Consider the following 25,987-nt stretch of genomic DNA (forward strand, 5'->3'; position numbering starts at 1 on the left):
CGACAGGACAGGTTAAGTGACAGCCCCCAACTCCTCAATCTGCTGGCTAGCGAAGTTGCTCTTGAAATAGGTGTGAAAAGGAATTTAACTGCTTTCATCACCTTATACCACATGTGTTCTTCTACCACGCTGAAGGAACATCCACAAAGTGAATGTGGAAGAAATAGCTTTAGGTTCTCGTTGGGTTTTATGATGACCATCCTTCACCTCATGCAATATGTGTATCTAAAACTTCTAGTCAATTGTGGTGGAAAGCTTTTTCCTCCACGTGAAAGAAAAGGAAGAATCACATATGAGTTGGAAAGAGATGCCAAACAGGCCAGCTCTGAAATCGGTCCGCTTCAATAAGCTGCTGTATTGATCTGCTGCATGCTGTCATTATGGCTACATCTGACTGGGAAAAAAACCTGTAAAACTTTTTATTTTTTGGCAGAGTTAGAAATAATGTGATTGCTTGCTCTGTGACAGCTTCTCATTCTTTAGTCTCCTGAGTTCAATACAGTGTCTATCATGTATGCATAAGGTTTTTGTCAGATGTTGAGTTGTTTTTTAATCTGAGCTTAATTGAAGTCTGTTGCATATTAATGGCACCCTTTTACTCTCTTGCTGGAAGTTAGCTCTAAGATGTTAAAATGGAGTATTTGCTATCTCTGGTACTTGTTTAGAGTCTTCCTTTGGGGTGAAAAAACAAGCTTTGCAAGAAGAAAGTGTGCGTTTGATATAGTGAATCAAATCAATCTCTAAGGAATGTTAATGAGTCTAATTACTCAAAATTGTGATGCTTGATTGTTTTACTAATTTGGGAGGAGTTGGTGTTTTATCTTAACTGAGCTAAGCAGTTTTGATGACATTTAAGAAAACGTTTTCAGGAAAAGAATGAATCCAATTTTCGTTTATTCTTTCATTTGCTTTTGGTTCTTGGCAAATATTTTCAGATTAAAGTCAAACAATTAAGGTGGGATTCTGTTTTGGTTACTATAGAATATTAATTCCCTAATATATTATTGTACACAAGTGAAGATTAGATAGGTTTTGGTAAAGGGCAAATGTCTGTTAGTTATGTCTGGGATTTTTTTATGATATGCCCTAGAACCTTTGTTCTGATCTTTTCAAATCACATGGAGAAAATATTGAACTGAGGTTAGAGACAGGCAAATAGTTATGACCTTCATTTGAGGCATTAAACCTTTGTTTTGGAACAAAGATTTTGTTAGGCTGAAGTGCTATAGATTAAATTTAGATCAAGGTAGTGCTGAAGTTGAGTATAAACTAAGCAAGTACATTTATTCCCTCCACTTTTGACTGAAGGTGGATCTAACTTCTATAATAAACACCCAAGACAGTGATTCACGAACTTTTTGGAGGAAATGGCTGCTTTCAGGGTCTCAGTGTTTGAAGAAAACATCATCGTTCTTCATTGTCGAATGATTTAGAGCTGAGACCTGGCAGTTTTACTGGTTAATGCAATTTGCTGGAGCAGCTGCAAGCTACTGGCTGTGCCTTGCTGCCTGTCGGCTGGGAGCCACTGACCCAGCACGTGAGGAGCTTTGGGGACAGAGGGAGGTCTTGCATGATTTCCTTTAAAAATGAAGATGTAGCTCACACAGCATATTCACGTTCTTCTCTGCCAGTGCCTTTGTCTGTCCTGAACCTCACTTTTAGCAGGTTTCTTTATTCCACCTTTTTATATGTGAACTGCTTGCTGTAACTCAGAGATGGAATTAATGATTATACTTTTTCATCTCTCCGTATTTTATGCCTGAAGAAATACCGATTCCAATAGCTAAGAAATGTTTAACAATTGCATGCCTGAAGTTAGCCTTTGGCAGATGATGTGTAATTTTGTGTTTTCCTCTTGCTTGATTGTGCTTTGGCTCGCTGTTTTGTTTGATATTATTCTGCTTGCAGAGGCAACTTTGCTGGTGTTGCTGCACCTTTTTCGAAGGCAAAGCACCTTTTTCTTTGTCTTCACTTGGTGTGTATCTTAGCTCTGAACTTCATGCCATGAATCAGGTGCATAATTATATCTCATTACTTAAATCACCAATCACTGTTAACTACAAGTGTTTTTCTTTGCCATGACAAGACCTTTTATTATTAGCCATTATCTAATAAGACAAATCTTGACCAAATAACATGAAGAAGAGGAGACCTAAAATTTGTGTAGGAAGTACCCATAAATTTAACTGTGTTAATACTGAGGGTGGATGGATGTGGATGCTATTTTGAGCAGAACATTGCAGAAGTAAAATTGGTTCCAAATCTTTCTCATCTGTTTTGAGAATTTCTCTGCCAAGGTTGCTTAACTTGTATTCTGTTCCTGTTCGCTTACAAAGCTCAATGTGACCCCCAAAATTAGTAAGGGCTACATTTACTCTTCTTTTAGTCTCCTCAGGCTATAAAGATGTTTATGTATCCATACATCATTGTGTGATACATGAATATGAATGTTATGTATAACATGAATGAGATTGTGCCTTATGGATTGATACATTTAAAAAAAAAGTTTTAGTAATGAGCCATTTTGACAAATGAAAAGTAAATATTGGAGTGTCAAAGGGCTACTACAGGAAAGAAAAGAAAACACACCTATAGCCCTCTAACACAATGCCACATAACGAAATACTTCAATATGTACTTTAAGAAAGTTTCTTGCCTGTTCAAATTTTTTTTATCTCCCTCTCCCATGTACAAGAGGTGCACATTGCATCATTCAGAAACAAACAGAAATGTAATAAAACATCTGAAAGAAGCCTAGTAAGTTCGGTTGACTTGGGTTCCTTTTCATGAAGAATTGAGAACAAGAAATAGTTTCTGGCTTGATGCGTTATCATTTACCTGTACAACACAATGTGAGCAGAATCCTTAGGCATTATTTGATGTGGCTAAAGTATGTGAGAGGCAGTGATATCACTTAAGCAGAGAGAGTGCTCCACACCAGCTAGTCAAAATGGAATCTTTATGCTCAGTTCAGCTGAATTAATCTCTTATATTTCTTCTGCATGGATTGTATTCTGTCTTATCACTACAATAGGACAAACCTGGTTGGAAAAAGAAAAATCTTTGTATTCCAAAACTTCTTTGCTAGAGGCTGATGTAGAAATGCGCAGTCTGTTCTTGCAGTCATGGAGATTCCAGCTACAGCCTATCGACTCTAATTTTGGGGGTAGATTTCTTAGTAAAGGCTTTCTTCTCTCTAAAATGTGAAACTCCCATCAAGGAATATCTAAGCAATGTTGGAGCAGTCTTGTAGATGGGAAACTTACCTTGGAGCTTTGCATGTGCTGTGCTACATCATGTAGTAGTATTTGACTGTTTTTTGTTGTTGAAAGTAAAATTGGTAATGTTTTTTATAAAAACCACTAAAAATTATGAACACTTAAATTTGAAATATGGTTAGTAGATGTGTGTGTATTCTGCACATTAACTACTAGGAGTAATGTATTCATGGCAAGTGGGGAATAAAAAGGTGCTGGTGAAATCTTGCCTTGAGGAAGTCACAACACCATACCATTGTTTTCTGTTATGTTATGCTGTGGCCAGTTGTGGCAATAAATTCCTGCCTGGCATGTAACCATCCCCAACTAACTTAGCCGTGTTTGCACACGTGGTTAGTTAACATTTGTGTAACTATTTTGGTCAAATTGCTGTAGGTGCTACAGTTGTAGAGGAGAAAAAAGCTTCACTAAGAAACATAAAAGCAGAGAATAATATACTTGGAATGGAGGAAGAAGGTGCGTGAACACCATTGTATATTGCATTTTTAATTCTACTGCTAGTTGATGTTTATTTGCCTCAGGTCACTATTAAAAACAACTTTAGTCAAGGTTCTGGTCAGAGATATTCAAGAATGTTAAATTAACTGAAATCCATTGTAATTCTACTGTGACTTCCCAACAAATGAATAGAATAGTGCTCTAAAATCACTGAAAATCCTTCCCTTAATGTTTTATGGTCCATGTGGAATACGATGTTTTCCAGAAATTCCTTTATGGCTTTGGGAGTAGTGCTCTCTTAGTAGCTGCAGGATGGCATCCAGTTCTGCAGCATTTCTCACAGGGCTCTGGCCTCCTGTGTGCTCTGTTGTGTACTCTGGAGGTCTAAGGATATCTGCCTTTTCCTCATCCAAACTTTAGGCAGTGGCATAAGTAAGATGGGAAGACAGCAGGGTGCATAACAGAGATAACTGGATTTGCTGAAACCTTAAAATGGATTTCAGCAGATCAGAGTTTTAATCTGTAGGAGTATGGGAAGGAAATCTATACTGCATTTTTTACTTCACTGGTGGTTTTGAGGCGTTTCACTTCCTATAATCTCAACTAGTGCTAGTTTTACCCACTCCTGTTGGTAGGTCGCTTCCTTGTACACAGAAAGTGAACTGCCCCAGAGAGACAAAAAGATGGATGGGTTTGTGTAGCATCCTCTCTCTCAATGATAAATGTGTGTTTTTTAATATTTATTACCATGGTAAATGAGCTTGAAGATCACAACTCTGACTTCTGGATGAAAACCTCAAGTACTTGCACAGAATTGCTGGGTTTCTGTGTTCGTTAGAGGCTTATGCTATAAGCTGTTACAAAAGGGGAACGTTTCTCCACTTTATAACAAATAGGCTACAGATCTTTATTGAGGTCAATGGCTTGTAAGTTAGAAAACGTATCTGCAGAGCTTTTTGAATTACACAGAACTCCAAGGGACAATTAAAGTTGTTGTTATATATGTTTATATATGTGTGTGTGTCTGTTTATGTATATAAAGTGTCACTGATGAAAATGGAGGATCATAAAAGGGAATTTAGTGACCAAATGCAAAGTTACAGAAAAGAATGATTGCTGTTCAGATAGTTACAAGCAATAATGAGTAAAAGACTTGCATTGCTCTTATTCCCTAATACATTATAACTATAAGATTCATGGTATCATCCAGAAACAGTTCTGGCATTTCTACTCAATCAATTAATACAGCACTGTCCATTTGTGTGCTTGGACATGTCCAAGAGTTGAGTGAGTATTCAGAACAAAATCGCTTTTCTCTGTGAGGCAGTAGAAAATGGAGATGGTTTTCCATCTTAGCACATTTGTATGCTCCCCTGATAACATGGGGATTGGGGCTTACGTAAAAGCCTGATTCGTTAGTGCTGTCTTGTCTGTCTTTTCTAAAGTAAGAATGTTTGAGTTTTATTTTACAAAGTGGGGGAAGAAATTACCTCATTTGTAAAGCACAGCAGAACTGTGCTGACGTAGCACAGTAGCGTGGTTCATTAACAGAAACTCAAAGCACTCCCATTTTGATATCAGTTCTCCCTCATATATTGGAATCTGCAAAAGTAGATAAGATTTATTATTTAATATGACCTTATTCTTTCCAGTGGCATATGGAAGATATTTGACTAAGCCTTGTTCAGTGTTGACTTTTTTCTACATGTGTACAAAGCAAGCTGAAGTTTTAGCCGCATAGAATAGCTTCTTGATATGAAGAATGTTTTCATGGTAGTGGGGATGTTTCTGTGACTGCGGAGTTTTTTCCATATGAAATCCACCTAAATTTTGAATTAGAGTTGGTTATTAATGAGCCATGTGCAGGCTGAAATTAATGTGATCTTCTATAGAATACAGTGCAGTGATCTTACACTCTATAGTTCATGATTACTTTTTTTTTCCACGGAATACCTGAGGTTGGTCAGGACATGTTGAGGTCCTTTTGTCCAGTGTGCTTGCTCAAACCAGTGTCACTTATAGAAGGTTGCCCAGGACCATGTCCAGTTGGGTTTTGAATTATCTCCAACGATGGAGACCCGACAACCTCGTTGGAAAAAATGTTTAGGTATTTGGCCACCTTTACAGTAAAATGTTGTTATTAGCAAGGAATCAGTAAATTTTTATGCCAAGATTGCGTTGTTTAAGTTCTTCCATTGAAATTGTTAGTTTATGTTGGGAAAACAGTGTAGACCATAAAAACTAGAGTTGGTAAGTAACTCTTCAGAGGTGTTTAACAGCTCCCCTGTGGTCATTTACTCCAAGGTACCTCCTGCTGAAATCTGTGAAAAGCCTACTGTTGATTTAAGTGGAAGCTTGCGTGATTAGCAGAAGTCTTGAACCTTGGCAGGAACTGGATTACTGTTGTCTTTTGGAGGCATAAATCAGATACACGCTTCAGCAAGGTGTTGTTTGATTTACAGTCTGTTTTTCTATTACTGCTGTGGCAGATTCACTTTATTTGTCAAAATAAAGAAATCATCAAAACAATTATAGGACAAGTTTTTCTATCAGATGAGCAATCTGTGCCTTGCTTTTCAAGCCTATGTGAGTGTGTTACAGGTAGTGTTTGGGGCAGAATGATCAACTAAAATTATTTTGTCAAGGAATGGGTGAAATAATTTCTGGTGCAATGCTCATGAGGGCTGCAAACTACCAAGAATCATTTCTGTTTATTAGAATGAATCCTTGAGGTCATTCTCAGCATATCAAAGCAAAGATCTTAATTAGGATAAGTCTCAGGTCTTGAAGAAATTGATTGCAATAGCCTAGGAAATTGGAAAAGATCTGAAGAGCGTGCTGCTCTTTGCATTGTCAGTGCTGAAATTTTTGATTGAATTAGAAGAAGAGTTTTAATGGCTTTTTGTGTGCAAAAGAGACAGTTTTGTTGTGCATTGGTTAAAGAAAAATACAGTTTTTAAAGGCATAATCCGTTGAAATCAGCCAGCGAAGCGCATGTTACTAAACTAACTCCTGCATTTGTTATTTGCATCAATCCAAGGCTTTCCAGTTACTGTCGATCTATAAATTCATATATATGTGGGTTTATGTATGGATAGATTTATATTATGTATGGACAGAAGGTCATTTAATGTAGAATTATAGTGAAATTTGTTGTGTGATGTATGGAAGCAATCTAGTTCATGTTTCTGTTTCACTTCAAGAAGTGTTGTATAATGACTTTGCCAGTTTGCTCCCTTTTTGCTACACCTGATTTTGATCCTCAAAGAGGGGAGGGCATTAAGCTACCAAAATGATACACAGTAGTGCCAGGTTTTCTGGAGACTATGGAGGACTATGTTAGTCTTTCAGTACAAGAAACTGCGTCTTTTGATCCGAATAGAAAAAGAATTCAGTAATACCACTCTGGGCCCAAGTCGCTGCTTTTTGACATAGTGGGACCCCCACCTGGTTTGACACTTTTTGCTTGCCTGATTTGAGAGCAATTGAGAAGCGAAATAACAGGTGTGCTTTAGATCAGGATTTATATGTACAAGCAAAGCTCTACAAAGAGTTTGTCCATAACTGCTGGCATTCTGCCTAGGGCTGTGTAGGAATTGCCCTTACAGATCAGAGTGGGAGTCCGTCTAATTCAGGGCTTGCTGTCTGACAGCTGCTTCAGAAGAGCAAGGAAAAAAGGCTGTAGCACACAGCTAAGGGATATCCTGCCGCTACCTACTGTTAATCCCTTATTAGCAGAGGCTAGCTTAAACTCTCATGCAAGAAGACATAGCATCTCTTCTGGAATGCTTATAATGCCAGATACCTTATATTCAAATTTAGTATTTGATTTTTTTTTGTGTTGTTTATCTGCTGTTTCAATTTCATGCTCTTGAAGTTAGTTCCATAATTAATTCTGTATTGTGGAAAACAAAACACAAAGCAACAAACAATCACCAGTTCCTTTTGCATTTTCAACTTCCTATTTTTCAATTTCATTTGCTGCTACTTTGATCTCTGTGAGAGGGGCTAGAAAATCCTCGTACATGTTTCTTATGCAATTTATTCCTGTATCATCTTGTGCTTTGCGTGCTTTTATCTATGCCTTCCGTGCTGTCCAGCAGCACAGCGATCAGAAAGGGGTCACGCCAGATCTGAGCAATGAAAACAAGTCCTGTTCCGGCATGCAGCTTACGTAATACATGCAAGTCATAAACAACAGCAGGAGTCACTTGCAGGCAGATCTCTAAGGCAAGAAGATTATTGTGCTCTGCTCCGTTCAATTAAAATAGAGCATTCTGCCTGCTTCGTGCATCATGTTTTGTTATGTGAGCTGGTTTTGAGATGCAGAGCATATGAGCTCTTCCTGCATTGTACCAGGCAGCACAAACGGGCGTGGGATGACGGTATCGCATGTGCATTTTCAAGTTGCAGAATAGATGTCTGCCTGATCTGTGGATTTTTCTTTTAAGTGGTATCTTTCTCATAAATAATGTATTTCAAGTGGTTACTACTGGTAAGAGAAAATAAAGAGAAAGTCGAGGAGCGTTGAACATTTCTATTGCTGTTACGAAACTACAGCCAGTTGCTATGATTTTCTAGCATAAAACACCTATATTGTTTAGCTTCACTGTTATTTTCTTATAGTTAAGCTTGATTTATGATACATATTGAGACCTGTTGGAATGCTGCTATACATTAGGATAGACATAAATCCATTTTTTCTTTTTGAACTAGACATTCCTGCTTACCCCAGCTTGCCACTATTAAATTCTGCAATATCCTTTGCAGGTATTTTCCAAGAGTTAAGCTTATGGTGGCCAGATAACTTTTGTTCTTAAGGTGTTAAAACAAAGAAAGAGCCTATTCTTAGAGCTCTATTGCACTGGGTATGTATCAACACATGACTGCATAATGCTTCTCTGTGCACTTAATGAAAAAAAGAGGAAAATGACAAGGGAAATGTTATTTTTTATTTATTTTTACAACCGTTTGTTCTGCCTACACTGCATATTACTGACCACACATTAAAGATAAAAGGGTAGCTTGGAAAATTCTCAAGCTTTAAAAATGGTTGGAGAGGAAAAATCTTTTGCACCTGGAACAGAAGGACAGACTTAACAAATACATTTCCAGTTTCCCAACTGGCAGTAACAGCCTGCTGCTGCTAAATCAGCTTGGTTCTTTATTATTTATTGTTTACAAGTTTATTTAAGAGACCTTCATAGTAATAGTCACACGTAATTGCTATCTTTCTCTATAACCGCTTTACCTCAACTGCTTCATTTTCAGCTCGGGCATTTCAATTGCACGACACAGAGAGAACTGCTGTTAGCTGCTGCTTTATGGTGGAACACATTTCTGCTCAGCAGCGGAAGTACCTTGTGTGTGGATCTTAGGTGATATATTTCGTCTCACACATTGATTTTGAATATGTTGTTTTTAAGAATGAGCGGAGAGCGAGTGAACCGAATGCAGCATTAGGAGGATGTAGCAGCCTGGCCAAATCTATCACTGACTTTACGAAGTGACAGAGGCAACACCGAGGCAATCAGTGCAACTGTCTGCTGTGCCTGCCAAGTACCTACAAGTTGAGTTATGTGCCAAAAATACTTTCCACAGCTTGCCATGTATTTACTGCAATGACTGGAGTCAAATGCGGGTGCTGGAAGGAAATATCAAGGAGTAAGAAAACCAGGTTGTTAGCTTTGACATGAAGCTGCAGTGTAGGAATGGATGAAATTCTGCTGTTAGGCCTTCTGTTACTGTTGGTGATTTTGAACCTTTGAAAATATTACACAGGAGATTAATGGTTTTCCATCCTGACTTTCTTCCGCTTAAGCATGAACTGCACTTCTTGTGCTGATCATTTGCCCTCTTTCTTATCGCTTCAAGGACTTTTATTTTTTCCTTTCTTATGTTACCTTTCCTATGCTCCTTGCAATTTCTTGTGTTTGGTTAACAATAATACCACGAAATACCCTTATCTAGTCCTGATGATGTCTTTTCTATTGAAAATGATTGAGGAAGCAGTTTTCCTTTCTACTTCTGGGTACCTTCCCCAAAGATTTATTACAGCCTGGCTTTAGTTTTGGCTGTAGTACAAAAACAGCTCTCTTCTGTGTTTTATGGTCTCCCTCACCTTTCTGCTTATGACAGTCCCCTGCTTCCTCATCATACTACTTGCCCTCTGAAAATATGGACTGGTACCTTCTCTGATGCCACTACCTCAGCAATTTCTGTTAGGTTTGCTTGTTTGCTTCTGATATCCTGGTGCTAGCCAAGAAATCGGAGAGATTTTTTCCTCTCTGCTAGTGACTGTCCTTCTACTTCTGAACTCTTAGCAGGCAAAAAGTCATCCCAAATGTTGAACATTCATGGATCTGTAAACTCTTTCCCCAGTTCTTTGCCAGAGGGACCCAGCCAAATGCCTATGTAGGGATGCCCTTCTTCATGTGCCTGGTACTCGCTACCAGCAGTCCCCAGCCAAAGCCTGACAACCCTGGGAAAGCTGGGCCCGGTCTCTGGAGAGCCACCCAACACATGCAGAGGCTCTGCCCATTCATCCTCAGTAAGAGGAGCTGGCAGCTCCCGTGGGGTTAGGGGGCTCTGTGTCTGTCCCTGCTCCCAGACATCTTTGTTGCGGTCCCAGTTTTGTGAGTGAAGACCAAGTTGATTTGATTACAGTAAGAATGGAGTATTTGATAGGGGCCTGGAAATAAAGTTGCTAGGCAGATGACAACACGACGTGCTGTCGCTATCAGCTGGGTAACTGGCAAGTCCCTTCCAGGCTCTGGAGGACGTCCTGCTGCTCTGCTGGCTGCGCCCGCGTCCCAGCGTGTCCCGCTGCCAAGCCACCGCCTGGAAGGGACCCCCGGCTGTCATCGAAGCCAACTGCTGGCTCAGAGCAGGCCTGGTGGAAGTAGAAAATATAATTTAAGAAGCGAGAGTTATGCAAACATCTGATTAATATCATGCCCTTGGCACTGCATGGAGATTAAACATGACAGTTATTGGGAACAAACGACGAAGCTGGGAGAGGGGTGCTTGACCCACACAGCGCTCCCTTCATGCTGATCGCTTGGTCCTTGGGATGCCACTGCAGCATGGAGAAACATGGTGCTGGGCATGCTCAGAGAAGGGAAGGCCACCAGGTGAGGACAAGATGTCAGGAGGTTTCTAGGAGAACCCACTGAAATGTAGGATTAAAACCAAACTATTCTTTGTAACTTGTATGTTGTGTACTTTGCGCCAAGGAAATTGATGGGATGCCATAAATTGTGACAAAGTAGAGTTGTATACCTAAATATGAAAAAATACGAATATTGTCTACATCTTGCCTATGGAGGGCCTTAAATAACACTTCTGGAAGCTGTGAGTGAGGGGTAACAATTCCATGCGCTACTCCATTTTCCCAGTGAAGGGCTAGGTGGAGCCAGACGTAGGGTACATAAAATACAGAGGGCACGGTTATTTGGGCAGGTGGGTGGGCTTTGATCCAGGTGTGGAAGAGTTCTTAATTCACTGTTTTTGAGATAAAATTCCTGTAATCTGATGTTGCTGTTCTATGCTTTGTGGAAATCTGTGAGATTTCGCTGGTGCTTGCAGGATTCAGTTATCAGTATTCATTTGAACATTATTTTTGATGACATGAGTCTTTCCTGCTTCTAGCTTTTTATTTCACTTATTGCTTAAATAATCAGGATTCCATAATATTGAAAAAAATACTGATGAATAGCTGCGTGCATGCATCATTGTCATGTCTGTGTCATAATGTCAAGTATGTGACACAGCCAGGGATTGGTTTTGCTCCGTTCCCAGGCATCGGCAGAATGCACACAGTGCGATACCAGTGGTTTTCTAAACAAAGCTTTGTGATTGAAACCGACCATACTGCACTTTCTTAATACACCCAGGGAATTGTGGAAGAAAATTACATATGAATCTATTGATTCATAGTGATGTAATGTAGACCCTATTTGGTTTTGAGCTCATTGTTTACTACAGAAATATACAGGTAGGTGTAAGATATAAACACCACAAATTGAATATAAATGTAGGTAAGACCTTGTCAAAATTACTGAAAGAGAATGACATGATATTTGGAAATGAAGAAGTTAAGCCTCCAAAATAACAGCTGCACATTTTATCTTTAGTGTTTCCAGTTCTGTTGCAATGGAAGTGAAATCTTTGAACAAGGAAACAAATCATTTCAATTAACTGCACTTGGTGTTCTACAAGGAGTAACTGATTTGAATGAAATACCTGAAAATTACCGATAATCTGCTCCAGATCTCACACAAGGAAAAGAAATACAGTTTCTGCAGCAGACAGGCACTGATAAGTACAAGATAAGTTACCAAAGAAATATTCTCTCATAGAGCTCGGGATCCCTTCTCCTGCTGAGCAGTGGGTGTGAGAAGCATTTTAGCAGCCAGTTCCTCCATCTGTACTACAGCAGGCTGGTAGCCAGGGGTAGAGCTTGATCAACAGCCTTCAGGGGATATGGCTTACCAGCCAATGAGTAATCCGTTTGGCTGTTTTGTGTTTTGTAGATTGATTTTTTCAATTTTTTCTCTTTTTTTCCTTTTTTTCTTTTTTTTTTTTATCTGGAAATTGCCAAAGTAGCAGCCCACCTGCTTTTGCCAAATAATTGTGCTGGCATCCAAACTATCTGGAAAGTCCAATTCAAAAAACAGAGCTACAGGCAGGAGGAGAGGAGCACTGAGGACATTTTGAAACTGCTTCACTGACAGGAGAAGATTTTTCACAGGAATACAATTCTGTTTGATTTCTGCCTCTAGAAACGCACAGTGGTTTCCTGCACAGCGTACAGCCTGCAGCAGGGATGCAAAGCAGCAATTGAAGCAATCTAAGATGAAGGAGGCCTTGATAAAAGTCCTCCAAGGAAATATCCTTGCACTGCAGGCATGGGAAGAGAGGGCTGGATGGTTTGGAAGGCAGCCCTCTTTCCTCTGGAGTCTGTCCCCCAGTTGTACGGCCAGCAGGTTTCCACTGCATGCTGAGCTTGGTTTTACTGAGATCGTGCAGCTTAGAGTTCTATTAATTAACAAGAGAGCAGATTAGATGCTAGATGAAGTGAGTTGAGGAGCAATTGAGCACATTAGTGTGGATCAGCTAGACAGATGAGCTACGAAATGGGGGCAATGAGGATGTGGATGTAGAGAGATAAGAAAGAAATTACATGGAAGATGGCAGCTGTAGCGTCATCCAGCCAGCATGTGCCACAGAAGCTGGATTTTTCTAAAAACCAGGACATCCCGGGATGTTGAGGACTGGGAAGGTTTGGCTTCAGATACACTTGAAAGATGTCCTAAAGAATTTGGTGGTGAAGGGAGTTGGGTCCTGCATTATCTTTGTGTCAGGAATTCTGTTATGGGGGTGGTGCGAGTCCAAAAGTTGTTTAGAATATTTTTTTCTATCAAATTCTAAATAGTCATTGCCTTGTGATGAGCAATATTGTACATGTCCTGTATTTCGTTGCTTGTCCTGTTACAGCAATGCAGTAGCTTAAGGGATGTTTCCTGCCTATCAGAGAAAGGCAATCATGAAAAGTGAAGTGGTTTTCAATGAAGTTCTCCTGAACTGAATGTCGTGCTAGCTTTAAGGTGACATAATTGCCTCGAACAGCTTCTTGTGCCCCCGTGATTGAAACTCGTAGTCTGTAGGCTTCTGCATTTCTCCAATATCTTCATCTTAACAGACAAAGCCAAAGGCATTCCGCAGCTAGCAGGACCTAGTCATTGGTACATATAGTTTTCCATATAAATGTTTAAGACCTGAGCTATAGCAAACCCTCCTTGGCACATGAACAAAGTTTTATATGCCAGCTTGTGCTAGCCTGGCAGAGTGTACAATCTTGTGCAGTCAGGCTTAGCAGAACATTGTATTAGGACTCAAAAGTATTTAAGTATGTGCTTAACCTGATCATGATTTAGCAAATCACATAAGAGCCTTAATGCTTTGTTCAGTGGTGGGCCATAGTGCAGGAATTCAAATAATTTTCACAATCAGAACTCACGTTGCTTCTTAGGAAAAGAAGTAAAATACCAGTTGAAACTGGCTTTAATTCACATTATTCAGTTGCTACAGTAAATATAGCCATTTCTGAAGACTTATTACAGGAATGCTACAGTTCATAAAAGGCATCTTATATTTTAAATATGGAGAGCAAATAAGATATATTCTAAAGGGACATTTACTTCTGCAAGAACAGTGGGTTTGGGGCTACAGTGATTACAGTGTTCTTTTTCCTCATTGTATTGCTGGCTAATATAGTTATTTGTTATACCAGAGGAGAATTTGTCTGAAAGGAGATGTATTATCTTATGTTGGTTTTGGTGAACAAAGTTGTTTTTAACGATTTCTTTTGTTTGCATGAGTTTATGGAGTGCACTTCAACATTTCCAATTGCATGCTGTATTGGATAGTTTTCTTTCAGCGCCTTTCATTTGTATGCCAGCATTGCCTACAAATAATATATCCTGTGCCTTATTATTCATTATAGGATTGCTTTTAAGATCTGGCATTTTCATTACTTTTTTGTTTTCTTTTTTTTTTCCCATTTGGCATAATTATGTGTTCATGATTATTACCTGCATAAGTCAGCTAAGCATTTCTTTCCTTGAATGGTAATCTTTCTCAATTTTTCACCCGCTAAGTGTGAAGTTAATAGTATTGCTAACTGGTTTCTGTGAGGCTGTATGCTGAAGAACATTTCACATTAACAATGTAATTGAAACTGTAGCTAATGTATTGGTCAGAGTTGGTAAGTTTTCTAAAGTCTTCCTGCAGTGATCCTATGGAGTTGTCCTGTGGCCGTTATTTTGAAGAATAGCCAACGAATATAGTGAACTATTCAGAGCAGAAATTCAGTGCTTTGCATGCCACCCGGGGGTTATGATTCCATCGCTGTGCCTCTTTTGGCCATTGGAAGAGGACTGTCGGTGGAGTCAAGTCTTAGAGTAGAAGTCGCTATGATTATGTTTTGTCCTGTTAGAAATTATTCTCACAATTCAATGCACAGATCATGCACGGATCATGTGAATGTACTTCTTTGATTTTTTTTACAACTTTTTTTTTTAATTGTTAAATGTGAAAGCTTTCAAGACTACAAATAGTATTGGAAACCCTTACATTTAAACTATTTTCACCTGCCTGATTTTAAATTTAAGGGATATGATTGCTGTGGCCTTAGTAAGGGTGAAATGAGCTTTGTGTATACTATCTGTTTTATCTCTCTCTTATGTTCACTGTCTGCATAAGCCGGTTGTCTAAAAATTTACATGACTTTGAGTTGTTCCCCTTGAGGAAGCTGGATAAAATGAGAAAAAGAGGTCCAGTCTGTCCCTCTTAAAGTTAGTGGCAAAACTCTCGCCATTGTAATAGTGCAATATAATTCTAACCTCTACTGATTCTTTTAGAAGATAGGGCAAATTGGTTGACATAGAGATTCCAAATTGTTCTGATAGATTTTTATAGACTAAACCCTCACTCATTACACAAGCATAAATCACTGAAAGCAAGCGGTGTGGAAAAAAAATGTTTGTCCTCAACTTTACTTTAAGAACAAACCTTAAACCAAGAAAACCAATGGAATGAAATTGATAACAGTTCAGCTACCTAATGTAGGCTTTTATGCCAGAACAACTAGAATAACTGGAAGCCATTGGCTGGTGAGTAGGGAGAGGATGGGAGATAGAGAAACAAGGAGAAATAGCATAAAAGGAACTTTGTTGGTTCCCTGTTATGTTTTTAAATAACTTTTGGTTATCTCTGTGCTCTGTCCATTGATATTGTCAAAAGCAAAATGCCATGTCTTTCCAAAAATGTATTCTGGTCAGCTACAATTACTGAGTATGTGATAGGTACTGTTTGACAGCTATGGTTATAATATGGTCAGAATTCACTATTATAGTGGTTATTTCTGGTTTGCATTGTTGAAAACTTTATTAAAGGAATTTGCCTTTTGTCTCATGGAAAAGGGAAAAAAGTTCCAATATACAGTTACTGTAACAACTATGTTTTTGCCTGTGAAACTCCGTAGTTTATTTTATGCTGTTGGACGCTGCATGGATCCCGAAGCGTCTCAGTACTTCCTTTTGGAGTTCCACGTGCATACCGAACCAAGGAGGGACATGGCAGGCTTCTGGGGCATTTTGCACAGAGGAACTTTGAGGACCATGTAGGGTCCTGGGTCCTGTTTTGCCAGAGGAATGTACAGAATCATTACAGCATTTGTGCTACTAATCAAACTCTTAAGCACGGTGGCATGTTTTGTTTAACTTAATGAAACAAATAATGTTTATGTCAGGCACAATATAGACATTTCTCAGTGAATATTAGTTAAAGAAGAAAAAAACTTTTAGCCCATGAGTGTTGCCAGGGGAAAAGGGGAATCAGTGTTATCTGTTCGTGATGAGAGGCAGAGAGCCGTAAGGTAACAGTTGAGGCTTTGAATATTTTCCATTCTTACTTGTGACCTTTCTCCATTGTCTCAACCAAAGGAGGAGACGGAACTGCAGGAACAGGCATTGGTAAGACTATAGACTCCAGAACACTACATTCTGAGTACGGACCAAACGATTGTCTTGCAACCTCTGCCCCATAGAAAGAAAGCAGTACTTTCAGTCACCCAGCAATAATATCAGTAATCCCTTTAAACTTTCTACTAGTCAAAAACAGCTAACATCTAACAGGACCAAGGCTCTCCCAGTATCTGTAGAAGCATACTGTGTACAACTTTTGTCATGACCATGATAAATTTAGTTCTAATCTTGTTAACCTTCTCCACAGTCAAGATTGATGGATGAAAAACAAATAGTCATTAGCTTGACCCAAATGGAGGATTTTGATCAAGACTTCTTATATGTTACGATAAGAGCCGTGACTGATTTCTTGGTCATCGATACAATTCACAGTGAGACCTCCCAAATGCTTGTTTCTGGAATTCCCCATCCCCATTTCTCAAGACCTGCTTTTAGGAAATCCCTTCGAGACTTAGAAAATGTGAGCAATTAGTAGTTGTTAACTGATTTTCTTGATGGTGAATGCAGTATTAGTTTTGGTGATGCAGACACTGTATCTTTTCTCCCTTAGTTCTTTACAAAAGAGTTTTTTTACTCTATATTATGCTTAGCGAAGTTCTTTTGACATGTAATTTCCAAATTTCAGTGAGACAACACGTGAAATCAGGGCTTTGAATGGAGAAACTAAGCTTTGGAGATGTTTTTACAGTTCTGGTGAAATACGGTCTTTTTCTTCATTGCAGTAGTTTGTCCTGTCAAGGTCAAGAAAGCTTACTGCTTGCTGGTTTGTTAGCATATCAACTTGCAGCAGAGCTGAAAGGTAATCTTACAGCTCAATGGGGATTTTACAAGATATATACAATATTTTAAGGCAGTTATCAGGAAGAAGTACATATTTAAAAGAGAACGGTGTTCAGGGACAAAAATTGGAGTAGGTAAAACTTAAAAATATCTCTGCTCCTGAACTAGATGCTGTTTAGTTTTCTTTAATTAGTCCTCTTCCACAAATTCGATGTGGGTTTTCTGGAGGGAGGAATACTTAAAGACAACGCTAATGGTAAACTAACATGGAATTTAAAACCTTGAAATCCAGAATTTTCTTCCATGTTTTCCCTATTCTTTTCAGTTTCTGTTTTGTGTCAACTCTTCTTCAATCTAACAGGCATCCTTTTGAAGATCTAATTTTATTTCTAGATGGGGGGGGGGGGGGGGGGGGGGGAAGCTACCAGGATTGTATCTGCTGGGAGATCTTGCATTAATGAGGGGGATATGTGTGCAGTTACCTGCCACAGAAGTCGTCATATCCAGCCACATGTTCCACTCTACACTTTAAAAAATAAAAATAAAATAGCTCAGAGCAATTATCCAACATGAACTTTACAGGTTGTGCACCAGTCCTAACTTTCTGCAGTTAATAAGTATGCTAACCAAATAACAAATCCTGAATCTGTTGTGGAAATTAATGAATATGTTGTCTCCTAAGATGAATTAGGGTGGCAGTCTAAAAAGATCCCAGTAGAATACTGGAAGTCAGTCAATACTGAAAGAATGGATGCTTAGAGTATGCATGCTCCTGTCTTTCTCCTGTAAACCTCCCAGCCTGAGAAAACTGTACACTTTATTTATACTACATTTACCTTATATTTAAATTTTTTGGTTTTATTATTAACCAAAACATTGCTAATATTAGAAGAAAACCTTATAGCTTGTTCTATCCTTACTTGATAAGGTCTTTGTAAAAATACGCATTTTACCAGTCTCCATTGTTGTTGAACATGTACATATGCATACAAAATGTGCTAGACTAGAGTATTCTTTTTATATTTTTGTGTATATGAACACTTCAAAAGAAAACGGAACTTTATTTTTTTTAATATGAAGGTTAAAAAGGCAAAAGTTTGATATTTATGCTGAGTTTATTTGAAAGCTGATGATTACAGTTGAGGCTTTATCTCTTAATCTCTTGATTACTTGGTCTTTTCGTTACTGTTATCTGTTTCTCCATGTCATTTCTTATGTTTGTCAAAGGTGCTTCTAATTTTTTATTGAAACTATCTTCTTAACACTTGGAAGACAATCCTTTACCTTCTGCTTCTTCACCGACATGCTTGGAAGAGCATAGAGAATATGGAGTTACAATTCAATCCGTGTACTGCAGAATTGAGCTCCCCCCTTACATTTAAGGAACATCAGCTAACTTGATCAAAATAATAGACAGCTAAGGTCTTCTGCAGACATCCCCACCCCCAGTCCAAAAAGCTTTCTTTTTCACTAAAACAAAAATGAGATATTTTGAGAAAGGACATCGAAAGCCTTAGTCATCATCTCTTAGCCACTAGAGGTGTAAGGAATTATTGGACATGTTTTCAATAAGCTGAGACTGAAAAGCTGATATGCTAGCAGATTAGCCAACGATGCAGTCGGAATGCAGAGAAAAACAGGTTTGTTTTTCCCAGTTAAAATTGCAGTTTCAAGGCTTTCAGCAAGGGGAAAGACTGGTCTACAACAATCTGTTACAGCTAAAGACAAGTGGCATCTTGACAACCATTATCCCAATTGCTGAAAATGTTACCCTGGTAATTTTAAGTTTCTTCACAAAGATGCCCAGTCTCCCTATGGAACAGCTGGAGAAATAGGATTTCTTTTTTGAGGTTCCCTTTTTAAACAGTTAAGGCAAATCCCAGATGATAAACGGCAATTTTATTCCTTTTTAAGCCTTTGCTGGGCTTCTATCCTAGTAGTAATTTTGGTATCTTTGGAGCCGTTTGCTGCTAGCCTTACAGTTAAGTATAAGCTGCAGCAAACAAACCACAATAACTACCCTCTCACTTGTTAGTCAGGTCCATACTGCACCCATTGCAGACAAAAAGAATATACACGTCACTTCCCCATTTTGTATAATAAGGTTTTTCTGTCAGCATATTCAACACCAGACATCCCTCTGGCTGGTACAGCTGCAATCTGTGCGGGCTGGCATGCGAGGGTTTTGTCATAACAACTCTGGTGTGTGGGTCTTGCTTCCAGGAAAATGACGTATGGGGTCTTTTTTTCCCCCTGTAATTAAATCAGCCCATGATGATGATTGCATTATTGGCCTGAGTAAAGAAAATCCATCTTCCTGCAGGTTGGTAAGGTAGCAGGAATGCTTTCTGTTGTCCTAGGTATGAACCGGAAAAAAATTACCGTATTAGTTATGGACAGTGGACTCTGGCAAATAACATCAGAGCTAGATTTGGCGTAACCATTGTCATTGTAACCAAATGGCTATGATTCAGTTGGTAGAGGAAAGGTAACTTGTGCTACCATCTTTACAGCAGGGACAACTTAGATTAAACTGCCTAAAAATAGCTACAAGAAGAAACCTATGAAAATAGGTTAATTAAATAGTGAATGGGCATTGGGAGAACAGACAGGGACTAATGTGATCATTAAGTTGACTCTATGCTAAATTTATTCAGTACCAGAATTCATTTTTTTTCCAAGGTTAAAAAATGATAATTCGGGAGTGCAGAGCTCTGTAGGTCAGCTGACGCGGATTCCTGTCCCTCTCCGTTCACCAAAGCATGGAGCCTTTTGGGATGATAACTGGACTCTTTTCTCCGTTTATTCTCTCACAACTGTGCATTGCGCAGTGATAATTGTAGGGGTTTCTGATCACTATTATAATTTTAACAATGGATCTATCTGTTGTTATGTGTCATACAATGGTCAGATTACAGAGGTGGCTCTGCTGGGGCCTGCTGTGTCCGTAGCTCAGAGTAATGGGAAAATACTTTGGGAGGCATGTCGACAGCTTGGAGCTATTCCAGCTTTACCCTATTCATTGTTATTTTTTTTTTCCTGAGGTATTTTGCTATTCATGTTTGAAGCTGGAGAATGCGAATAGATGGGTATGAAGCCTGTAAGCTTCAGCTGTGCATATGAAGCTGGTGATTTGTGTCTGTTGTTATATTTGAACCCACAAACAGCTGACGAGAGAAATGCAATACTGTGTCAAACCCAGCCCAACCTGACTGAGTTCAAAGGAAGAAAGAGGAGAACAGCAGGAGACAAATCATCATTTTTTCCAATTTTTTGTCAACTCATTTTCATTGGGATCCTTCTGGGTTCTACTGTGATCCAGCCAGCAGCATGTCAGCTTTGGCTTTGCCATATCAACTAGCTGTGGTGCACCTACCCTGCAAGGGAAAATCTTGTCAATGAGGAAAATCTTCAGGATTTTACAGGATTATGGGAGATTTTGTGTGGTTAGATCAGGGTAAAATACACTCATGGGTGCAGATACAGGTCAAAACCTGCCATTGGAGTAACCTTGCCTGTCTCCTGAGCAATTCTGGGGATTTGAGCACAAACAAGTCAGAATTTAAAAGCTGAGACACTTCACAGCCTTACAGGAGGAGAGGTGTAAGTTGCAAGCAGTTTATTTTATCGTTTTTTCCATTATTTTATATGTTCCCACGTGTGAAACTGAAGAAAGTATCTGTTACAAGAAAGCTCTCTTCCTGTTTCAGTGGCCACAACTCCTGCAGTAAGCAGGAGGAGTAACTGGAGGTTGGTGGCCCTGGAGCACTGATGACACTTGGTGGTGGTGTTCAGCACCCAGACAAAGCCTGGGAGAACTGCTCAATGCCTCCATGTGAGGTGTGGGGGGTGGAACTTCATATCAAGTGCTTGGTACCCAGCAATGTTCTCCTCAGGCCTTGTTTTTCTTTACCTAATATTCTTAAAAAGAGGGGAGTACCGTTTGCTAATGCACAAGATGGCTAGATTGGTGATAGACATGGATGTGCTTGGTGAGGAGAGCTGGAAAAAAGAATTGTGGGTGTAACTGCAAGTGGAAATAGGCAAGGGGACTTTCTGGTCATAGAGTTTACTAGAGCATGACTGGGGCTGTGCAGAGAAAAGCTGGTGAAGTCGCCCCTCTGGCAGAAGCCATCAAACTCCGTTGCTATGTCACCTCTTGGTCTTGGAAGAGCCTCTGGCTCTTGGCTGCTTCTTCAGGACGGGAGCCCCCGTCCCCAGTGGGGTGGGACCCAATCCCCATCTTGACCTTTTGGCATTTGCTGGCTCTTTGCAGACATGGGAACTGCTGAGCTGAGAAGTTGCCTGCAGTTGTTTGTTTCTCCTTTGCTAGGGAAACAGGATTTTGATGTGTGGGGGTTTTGTGAGCTAACAAGATTATGTTAATGATGTACCTGAGTCATATTGCTGATGTATTACATAATGAAAATGACTCTGCGAAGCTCCAGCCTTGGGCTGATCTGTCAGGGCAGGCTGTGCTGAGAGCCAGGGCTCTCTGGAAAAGCTCAGTTTGATATGTTCAAAATAGAGAACCTCCAGCTCTTTCGCAGGTGGAGCACACGAGGTTATTCCTGCACTCCTTGTGAGGTTCAATTAGCAGAGTACAGCTAGTGTGGGAAACTTTTGAAAGGATATTGGAGTTCTTTTCCAGAAACAAACAGTGAAGGAGAAAATCTACAAGCATTTGTTTGATTTAAAAAACAAAAACATAATCCAGCTGTGGTAATTAGATCCCAGTAGGACAAGTACTGATTTTTTCTCCAACCAAAGACTGGTGTACAGTAAGATGGCATTGCTTCAAGGATGCAAATAGAAATGGAATATTTAATAAAGATCATGGTAGCAAAAACAAAAACAATTTTGTATTTGGGAGCATACCAAAATGCAAATGAATCCTAAATTTCTTGCCTTTGTATTCTTTTAATGGGTAAAAAGATTTTTCCTTTCTTTTCCTTTTTGTAAATACATGAAAGCTTTCTTTAATGCTCTGTAACCAGACATTGTCTGACGCCGTCTTGTGCTTTTTTCCTCTCAGATACTTGTGTGTCTCATGAAGTCACTTTTGCTCTGAAAATCGTATTCTTTTAGAAATAGTTTTTGAAGCAAACATTTCCAACTTGTAAAGCAAATGATTTCAGTAGCAGAAAAGGGAAAGGCTAGCATTTGTTGTGAGGCAGCTGTATCACGTACGCTGAAGGAGCAGAATTGAGAGCCTGAGCAATGTTGCCGCTGTTTGAAGGCTGCCTGCAGCCTTAGCATCTCAGACTGCGATACGGCCACGTTTCGTGAGCCAGGTAGTGCTGGGTCACGGAGAGTCCGGAAACACAACGCGGGGCTCTACAAGAAGTGTGTTTCGTCTGCGTTGCTGCCACCAGTACAGCACAGTTTTCATTTCATCGTTACTGGGAGCGGGAGAGTTGGTGGGACCTGCGATCGAGCAGCACGGCCCCCATGATATGCTGCAGGACTGCCTTCTAGCCAAACCGAGGAACAGGTATGTGCTGCTACCTGCTGCAGTTTGTTCTGGTCTAGCTCAAAAAGGCTAGATGCAAGGGAAGTGCTTCAGTGATCCAGAGAGACATGCAGATTTCTCCCCAGCTGTAACACACCTCTAGTCAAAACAGGGCAACGAGTTAGGCAATTGTGTGTCTAACTGACAGCAATTTATTTTCATGTGTGAAAACCCCACAGAAAGAAATCAAGTAGTTTGTATTTCAGCTGTGGTTTGATGATATAGTAAATCTATCTTGGGGCTCTCATGATTGCAGCAGGGCTGCAATGGCTATGCATTTAAAAACATTGTTTTGGCATGAAGTCATTACAGTGGTTCAATTTTGAAAACCTTGTCGTATTAGATGTTACTTCTCTGCACCCCACTAATTTTATGCTGGGTTAGTGATTGTCAGCTATAGTATAGCCAGCTCAAAGCCAACGTAAACTTTGATTGTGGCATTCTGGCTGCTTCAGTGGAAATGCAGTCATGGGTCCCTCTGAATCCAGGTCAAACGTTTGCTGCTGATGGATCCAGGCATTTACAAAGTCTCTCTAGTGAGTCTTGCATGTTAAATACGTGATCTGGGGTGTCAGGAAGGCTGAAGAAGTTGAGGCATACCCTTCAGAAGATGATTAAAACATTCTAGTTTATGCTTTTGACTTGAATTGTGCTTTCATGAACTGAACAACGCGGGGCTCAGCAGAAAGAAGTGCAGTAATCATTAAATTGTGTATTTATAATAATAAGAAAAAGGTTAAAAAAAAAATCCAAGGGAGAGTAAATAAATGAGCAGCTATATGTACAGTCTTAATTCTAGTTTTGTGATTTTGGAACATACACGTTGGCAGCCTTAATGATTTTTAAACCTGTCTTATTATGCCGAGTTTTGTTCCACTAGTTCCCAAGAACTGAATGATCCAATTGGTAGCTCAGGGAGCTTATCTATATAAAATTCAACATGAGATGGAGGTGGCTGAATAAAAATTGTTCGGTGTGCCAAAGGAAGTATTTTGCAAGCTTCAAATATGTTTGTGTTTGGAAACCGTCTCTGTGACGCTTGCTTCCCTTCTATCCTGAATGTCATGGCACGCTCTGTAACCAAGTCTGTTTGTATGCAAATAGTTACCTAATGGAGAAATTGGCTTAGTCGAGAATATGCAGCAGTCTTCCTGGAGCTTTCAGGCTTTACAGGGCCAGTAAGATCTCTTATTACAAGATGCTGCAGACAGGTGACTGTGAATGGCATATTTGTGTTGTTTAAGTCCTCAAATGTTGACTTTTCCCCCTTCCTTGACAATTTGAGACAGTAACTTCCTGGGAAATTGTTCCTAGATTAGGGTCAGCTAAGCCTATTGCTGCAGTGCTGGTAGCATCCAGGCTATGTATATTTTTCTTCTTATATAGAACACAGTGACATGTCCAAGGACTGTTTCTTGGGTCAGCTTCAGATTTTTGTGTACCTGACTTGAAACAAGACAAGCCATGTCTGCACAAGGACACCTATAGTAGAAGTACATAAGGAATAGATTTTCTGTGCTGCATTTCTGCAGGGTTTCCAAATGCGCAAGGAGTTTGCTGGTGTGTTTAACCCACTGTGTTTTAACAAAATGTTTGCTGGCTGTCCTTAAATTTTGGTTGTGAGTATAGCACAATACCTTTGTAAAGCTGATTTTCACATAGTATGCATAATTCAGCTTGAGTATTGTTTCTTCCTCAGTTATTCTCTGTCAGGGAAGAATTTAGTATACTGGTGAGATGGAAAATCGTTTTTATCTGTGGCTAAACTACGGCCATGTATTTAAAATATGTGAAATGTACATGGTATCAACACAAAGACATAAAAGTTTTTAATGCTATTGGAAATTGAGTGCACTACATAGATGCAGCCATTGACAGTCCCATTTGTAATGTGATCGACTTCCTCCCCACACCAGGAGTGATTTTGGAGAAGAATATGCACTTTTTTCTATTAGTTTTATTTGAGCTGATCACTATTTCTACTACAGAAAGGACAATATTGTAAAACTTGAGTGCTAAAAGCCTGGTAATTCAACACAGAGCTGCTTCAATGTCAGAGGCAGCGAGGACTGGAAGTCCATCCCTGTGCATCCCCAATGGTTGCAGTGCTGATCCCACAGCCTCTTCCACTTTGGCAGAAGGTCTAAGCTCCCTCTCCATGTGCTGTATTGCTTTCCAGCCTTGTGCTCTGAGCATAGGCTGTGTGAAATATGCTGGCAGTAGCAGGCCTCTATCACATATGGATTCCTTCTCTTCCTGGCTAGTGCTGCACTAAGGTTTTTTATCTTTAGGGTTTTTTTTCCCAAAAAAATTGCATTATTCTGGTTGATGACTACAAAGCTTTATCAGTTTATGCTGTCTCTGATAGTAATTCATAGCCTGGACTTGGGATTTTAACCATTACATGTGGATTTCATGCTGAAGTGTAGCGCCTAGGTTGTGGTGAAAAGTGTTTGTACAATCACCTTTTTCTGTTGTAGAGTAAAATTTATGACTCACTGCTTTCCTTTTTCATGTAAGTCATTAGAAACAGTATGTCAATGCTGTTGTCTTTTGGCACGAAATACAAACAAACGGACTTTCCCACCCTTCATGAAGAGTTATTTTAGAAAAGGAAAACATTGAAGCTATGCTGTAACTTGTTTTAATGGCACTAAAGATTCTTCCATTTTTGAAGTGGATTTAAAAAGTAGAGATGATACTGAAAAACTTATAATGTCAGTTGTGTATACAACAGTCTACTGAATCTGTGCTAATGTATGTTGTCTGTCTTTTGGAGGGGTTGATTTTTTCCTGACAATAACGAAAAACAGTGAAACTATTGGTTTAGGTCATTTGGCTTTTTGGGATTTAATTCTTGCTTCCTGAGAATTAACTTAAGATAATCAGGAGAAGCTGTTAATTACCTTAGGAAGAGCTTGTGTTATTTTTTCATGGAAACCTCTAGCACAGCAAATGCTCACATCTTCAGAGGTGGTTTATCACTACACAGAAGTTTGCAGTGCTGGGTGAATTTCATTAAATGTGATCATAAGAAATGAGCAACTTCAGTTACATAATGCGGTAGTTGGGCTGGATTTATCTTTAAAATCATTAAATGCACATCACCTGGAGATGGTTAAAACATAACTTAGGAAGGGGATATCCCATGCTATTAGAAAGAACGGCTGGTGGACGTTAATTGTGATCTGCAAGTTTTTTAGAAGAAATGTTCTGGTTTGCAGATTTTCCACAGTAATTAATGATGTTCTAAGACTATTTACGATAGTTAAAAAGGAAATGTGATGCAGCTCATGCTGTAGTTTGATTGCACAAGGAAACAAAAGTTGAGGGAAGTCATTTTTTTCCCTTACATACTTGTTATGCAGTTATCTGTATTGCTTTCTGGGAATTTTCTACAAAGCTTTGAGGCGGGGGTGGGCCCTTTCCCC

General features: G+C 39.4%; 1 protein-coding gene across 9 annotated transcripts in view; it reads left to right on the forward strand.

Annotated features, from left to right (window-relative positions):
* MACROD2 (mono-ADP ribosylhydrolase 2) overlaps positions 1-25,987 on the forward strand; it is an 859,998-nt gene that overhangs the window by 534,030 nt on the left and 299,981 nt on the right. The window lies entirely within an intron of this gene.

This window comes from Anser anser, assembly GCF_964211835.1.
Source record: "Anser anser genome assembly, chromosome: 3".
Classification (NCBI taxonomy): domain Eukaryota; kingdom Metazoa; phylum Chordata; class Aves; order Anseriformes; family Anatidae; genus Anser; species Anser anser.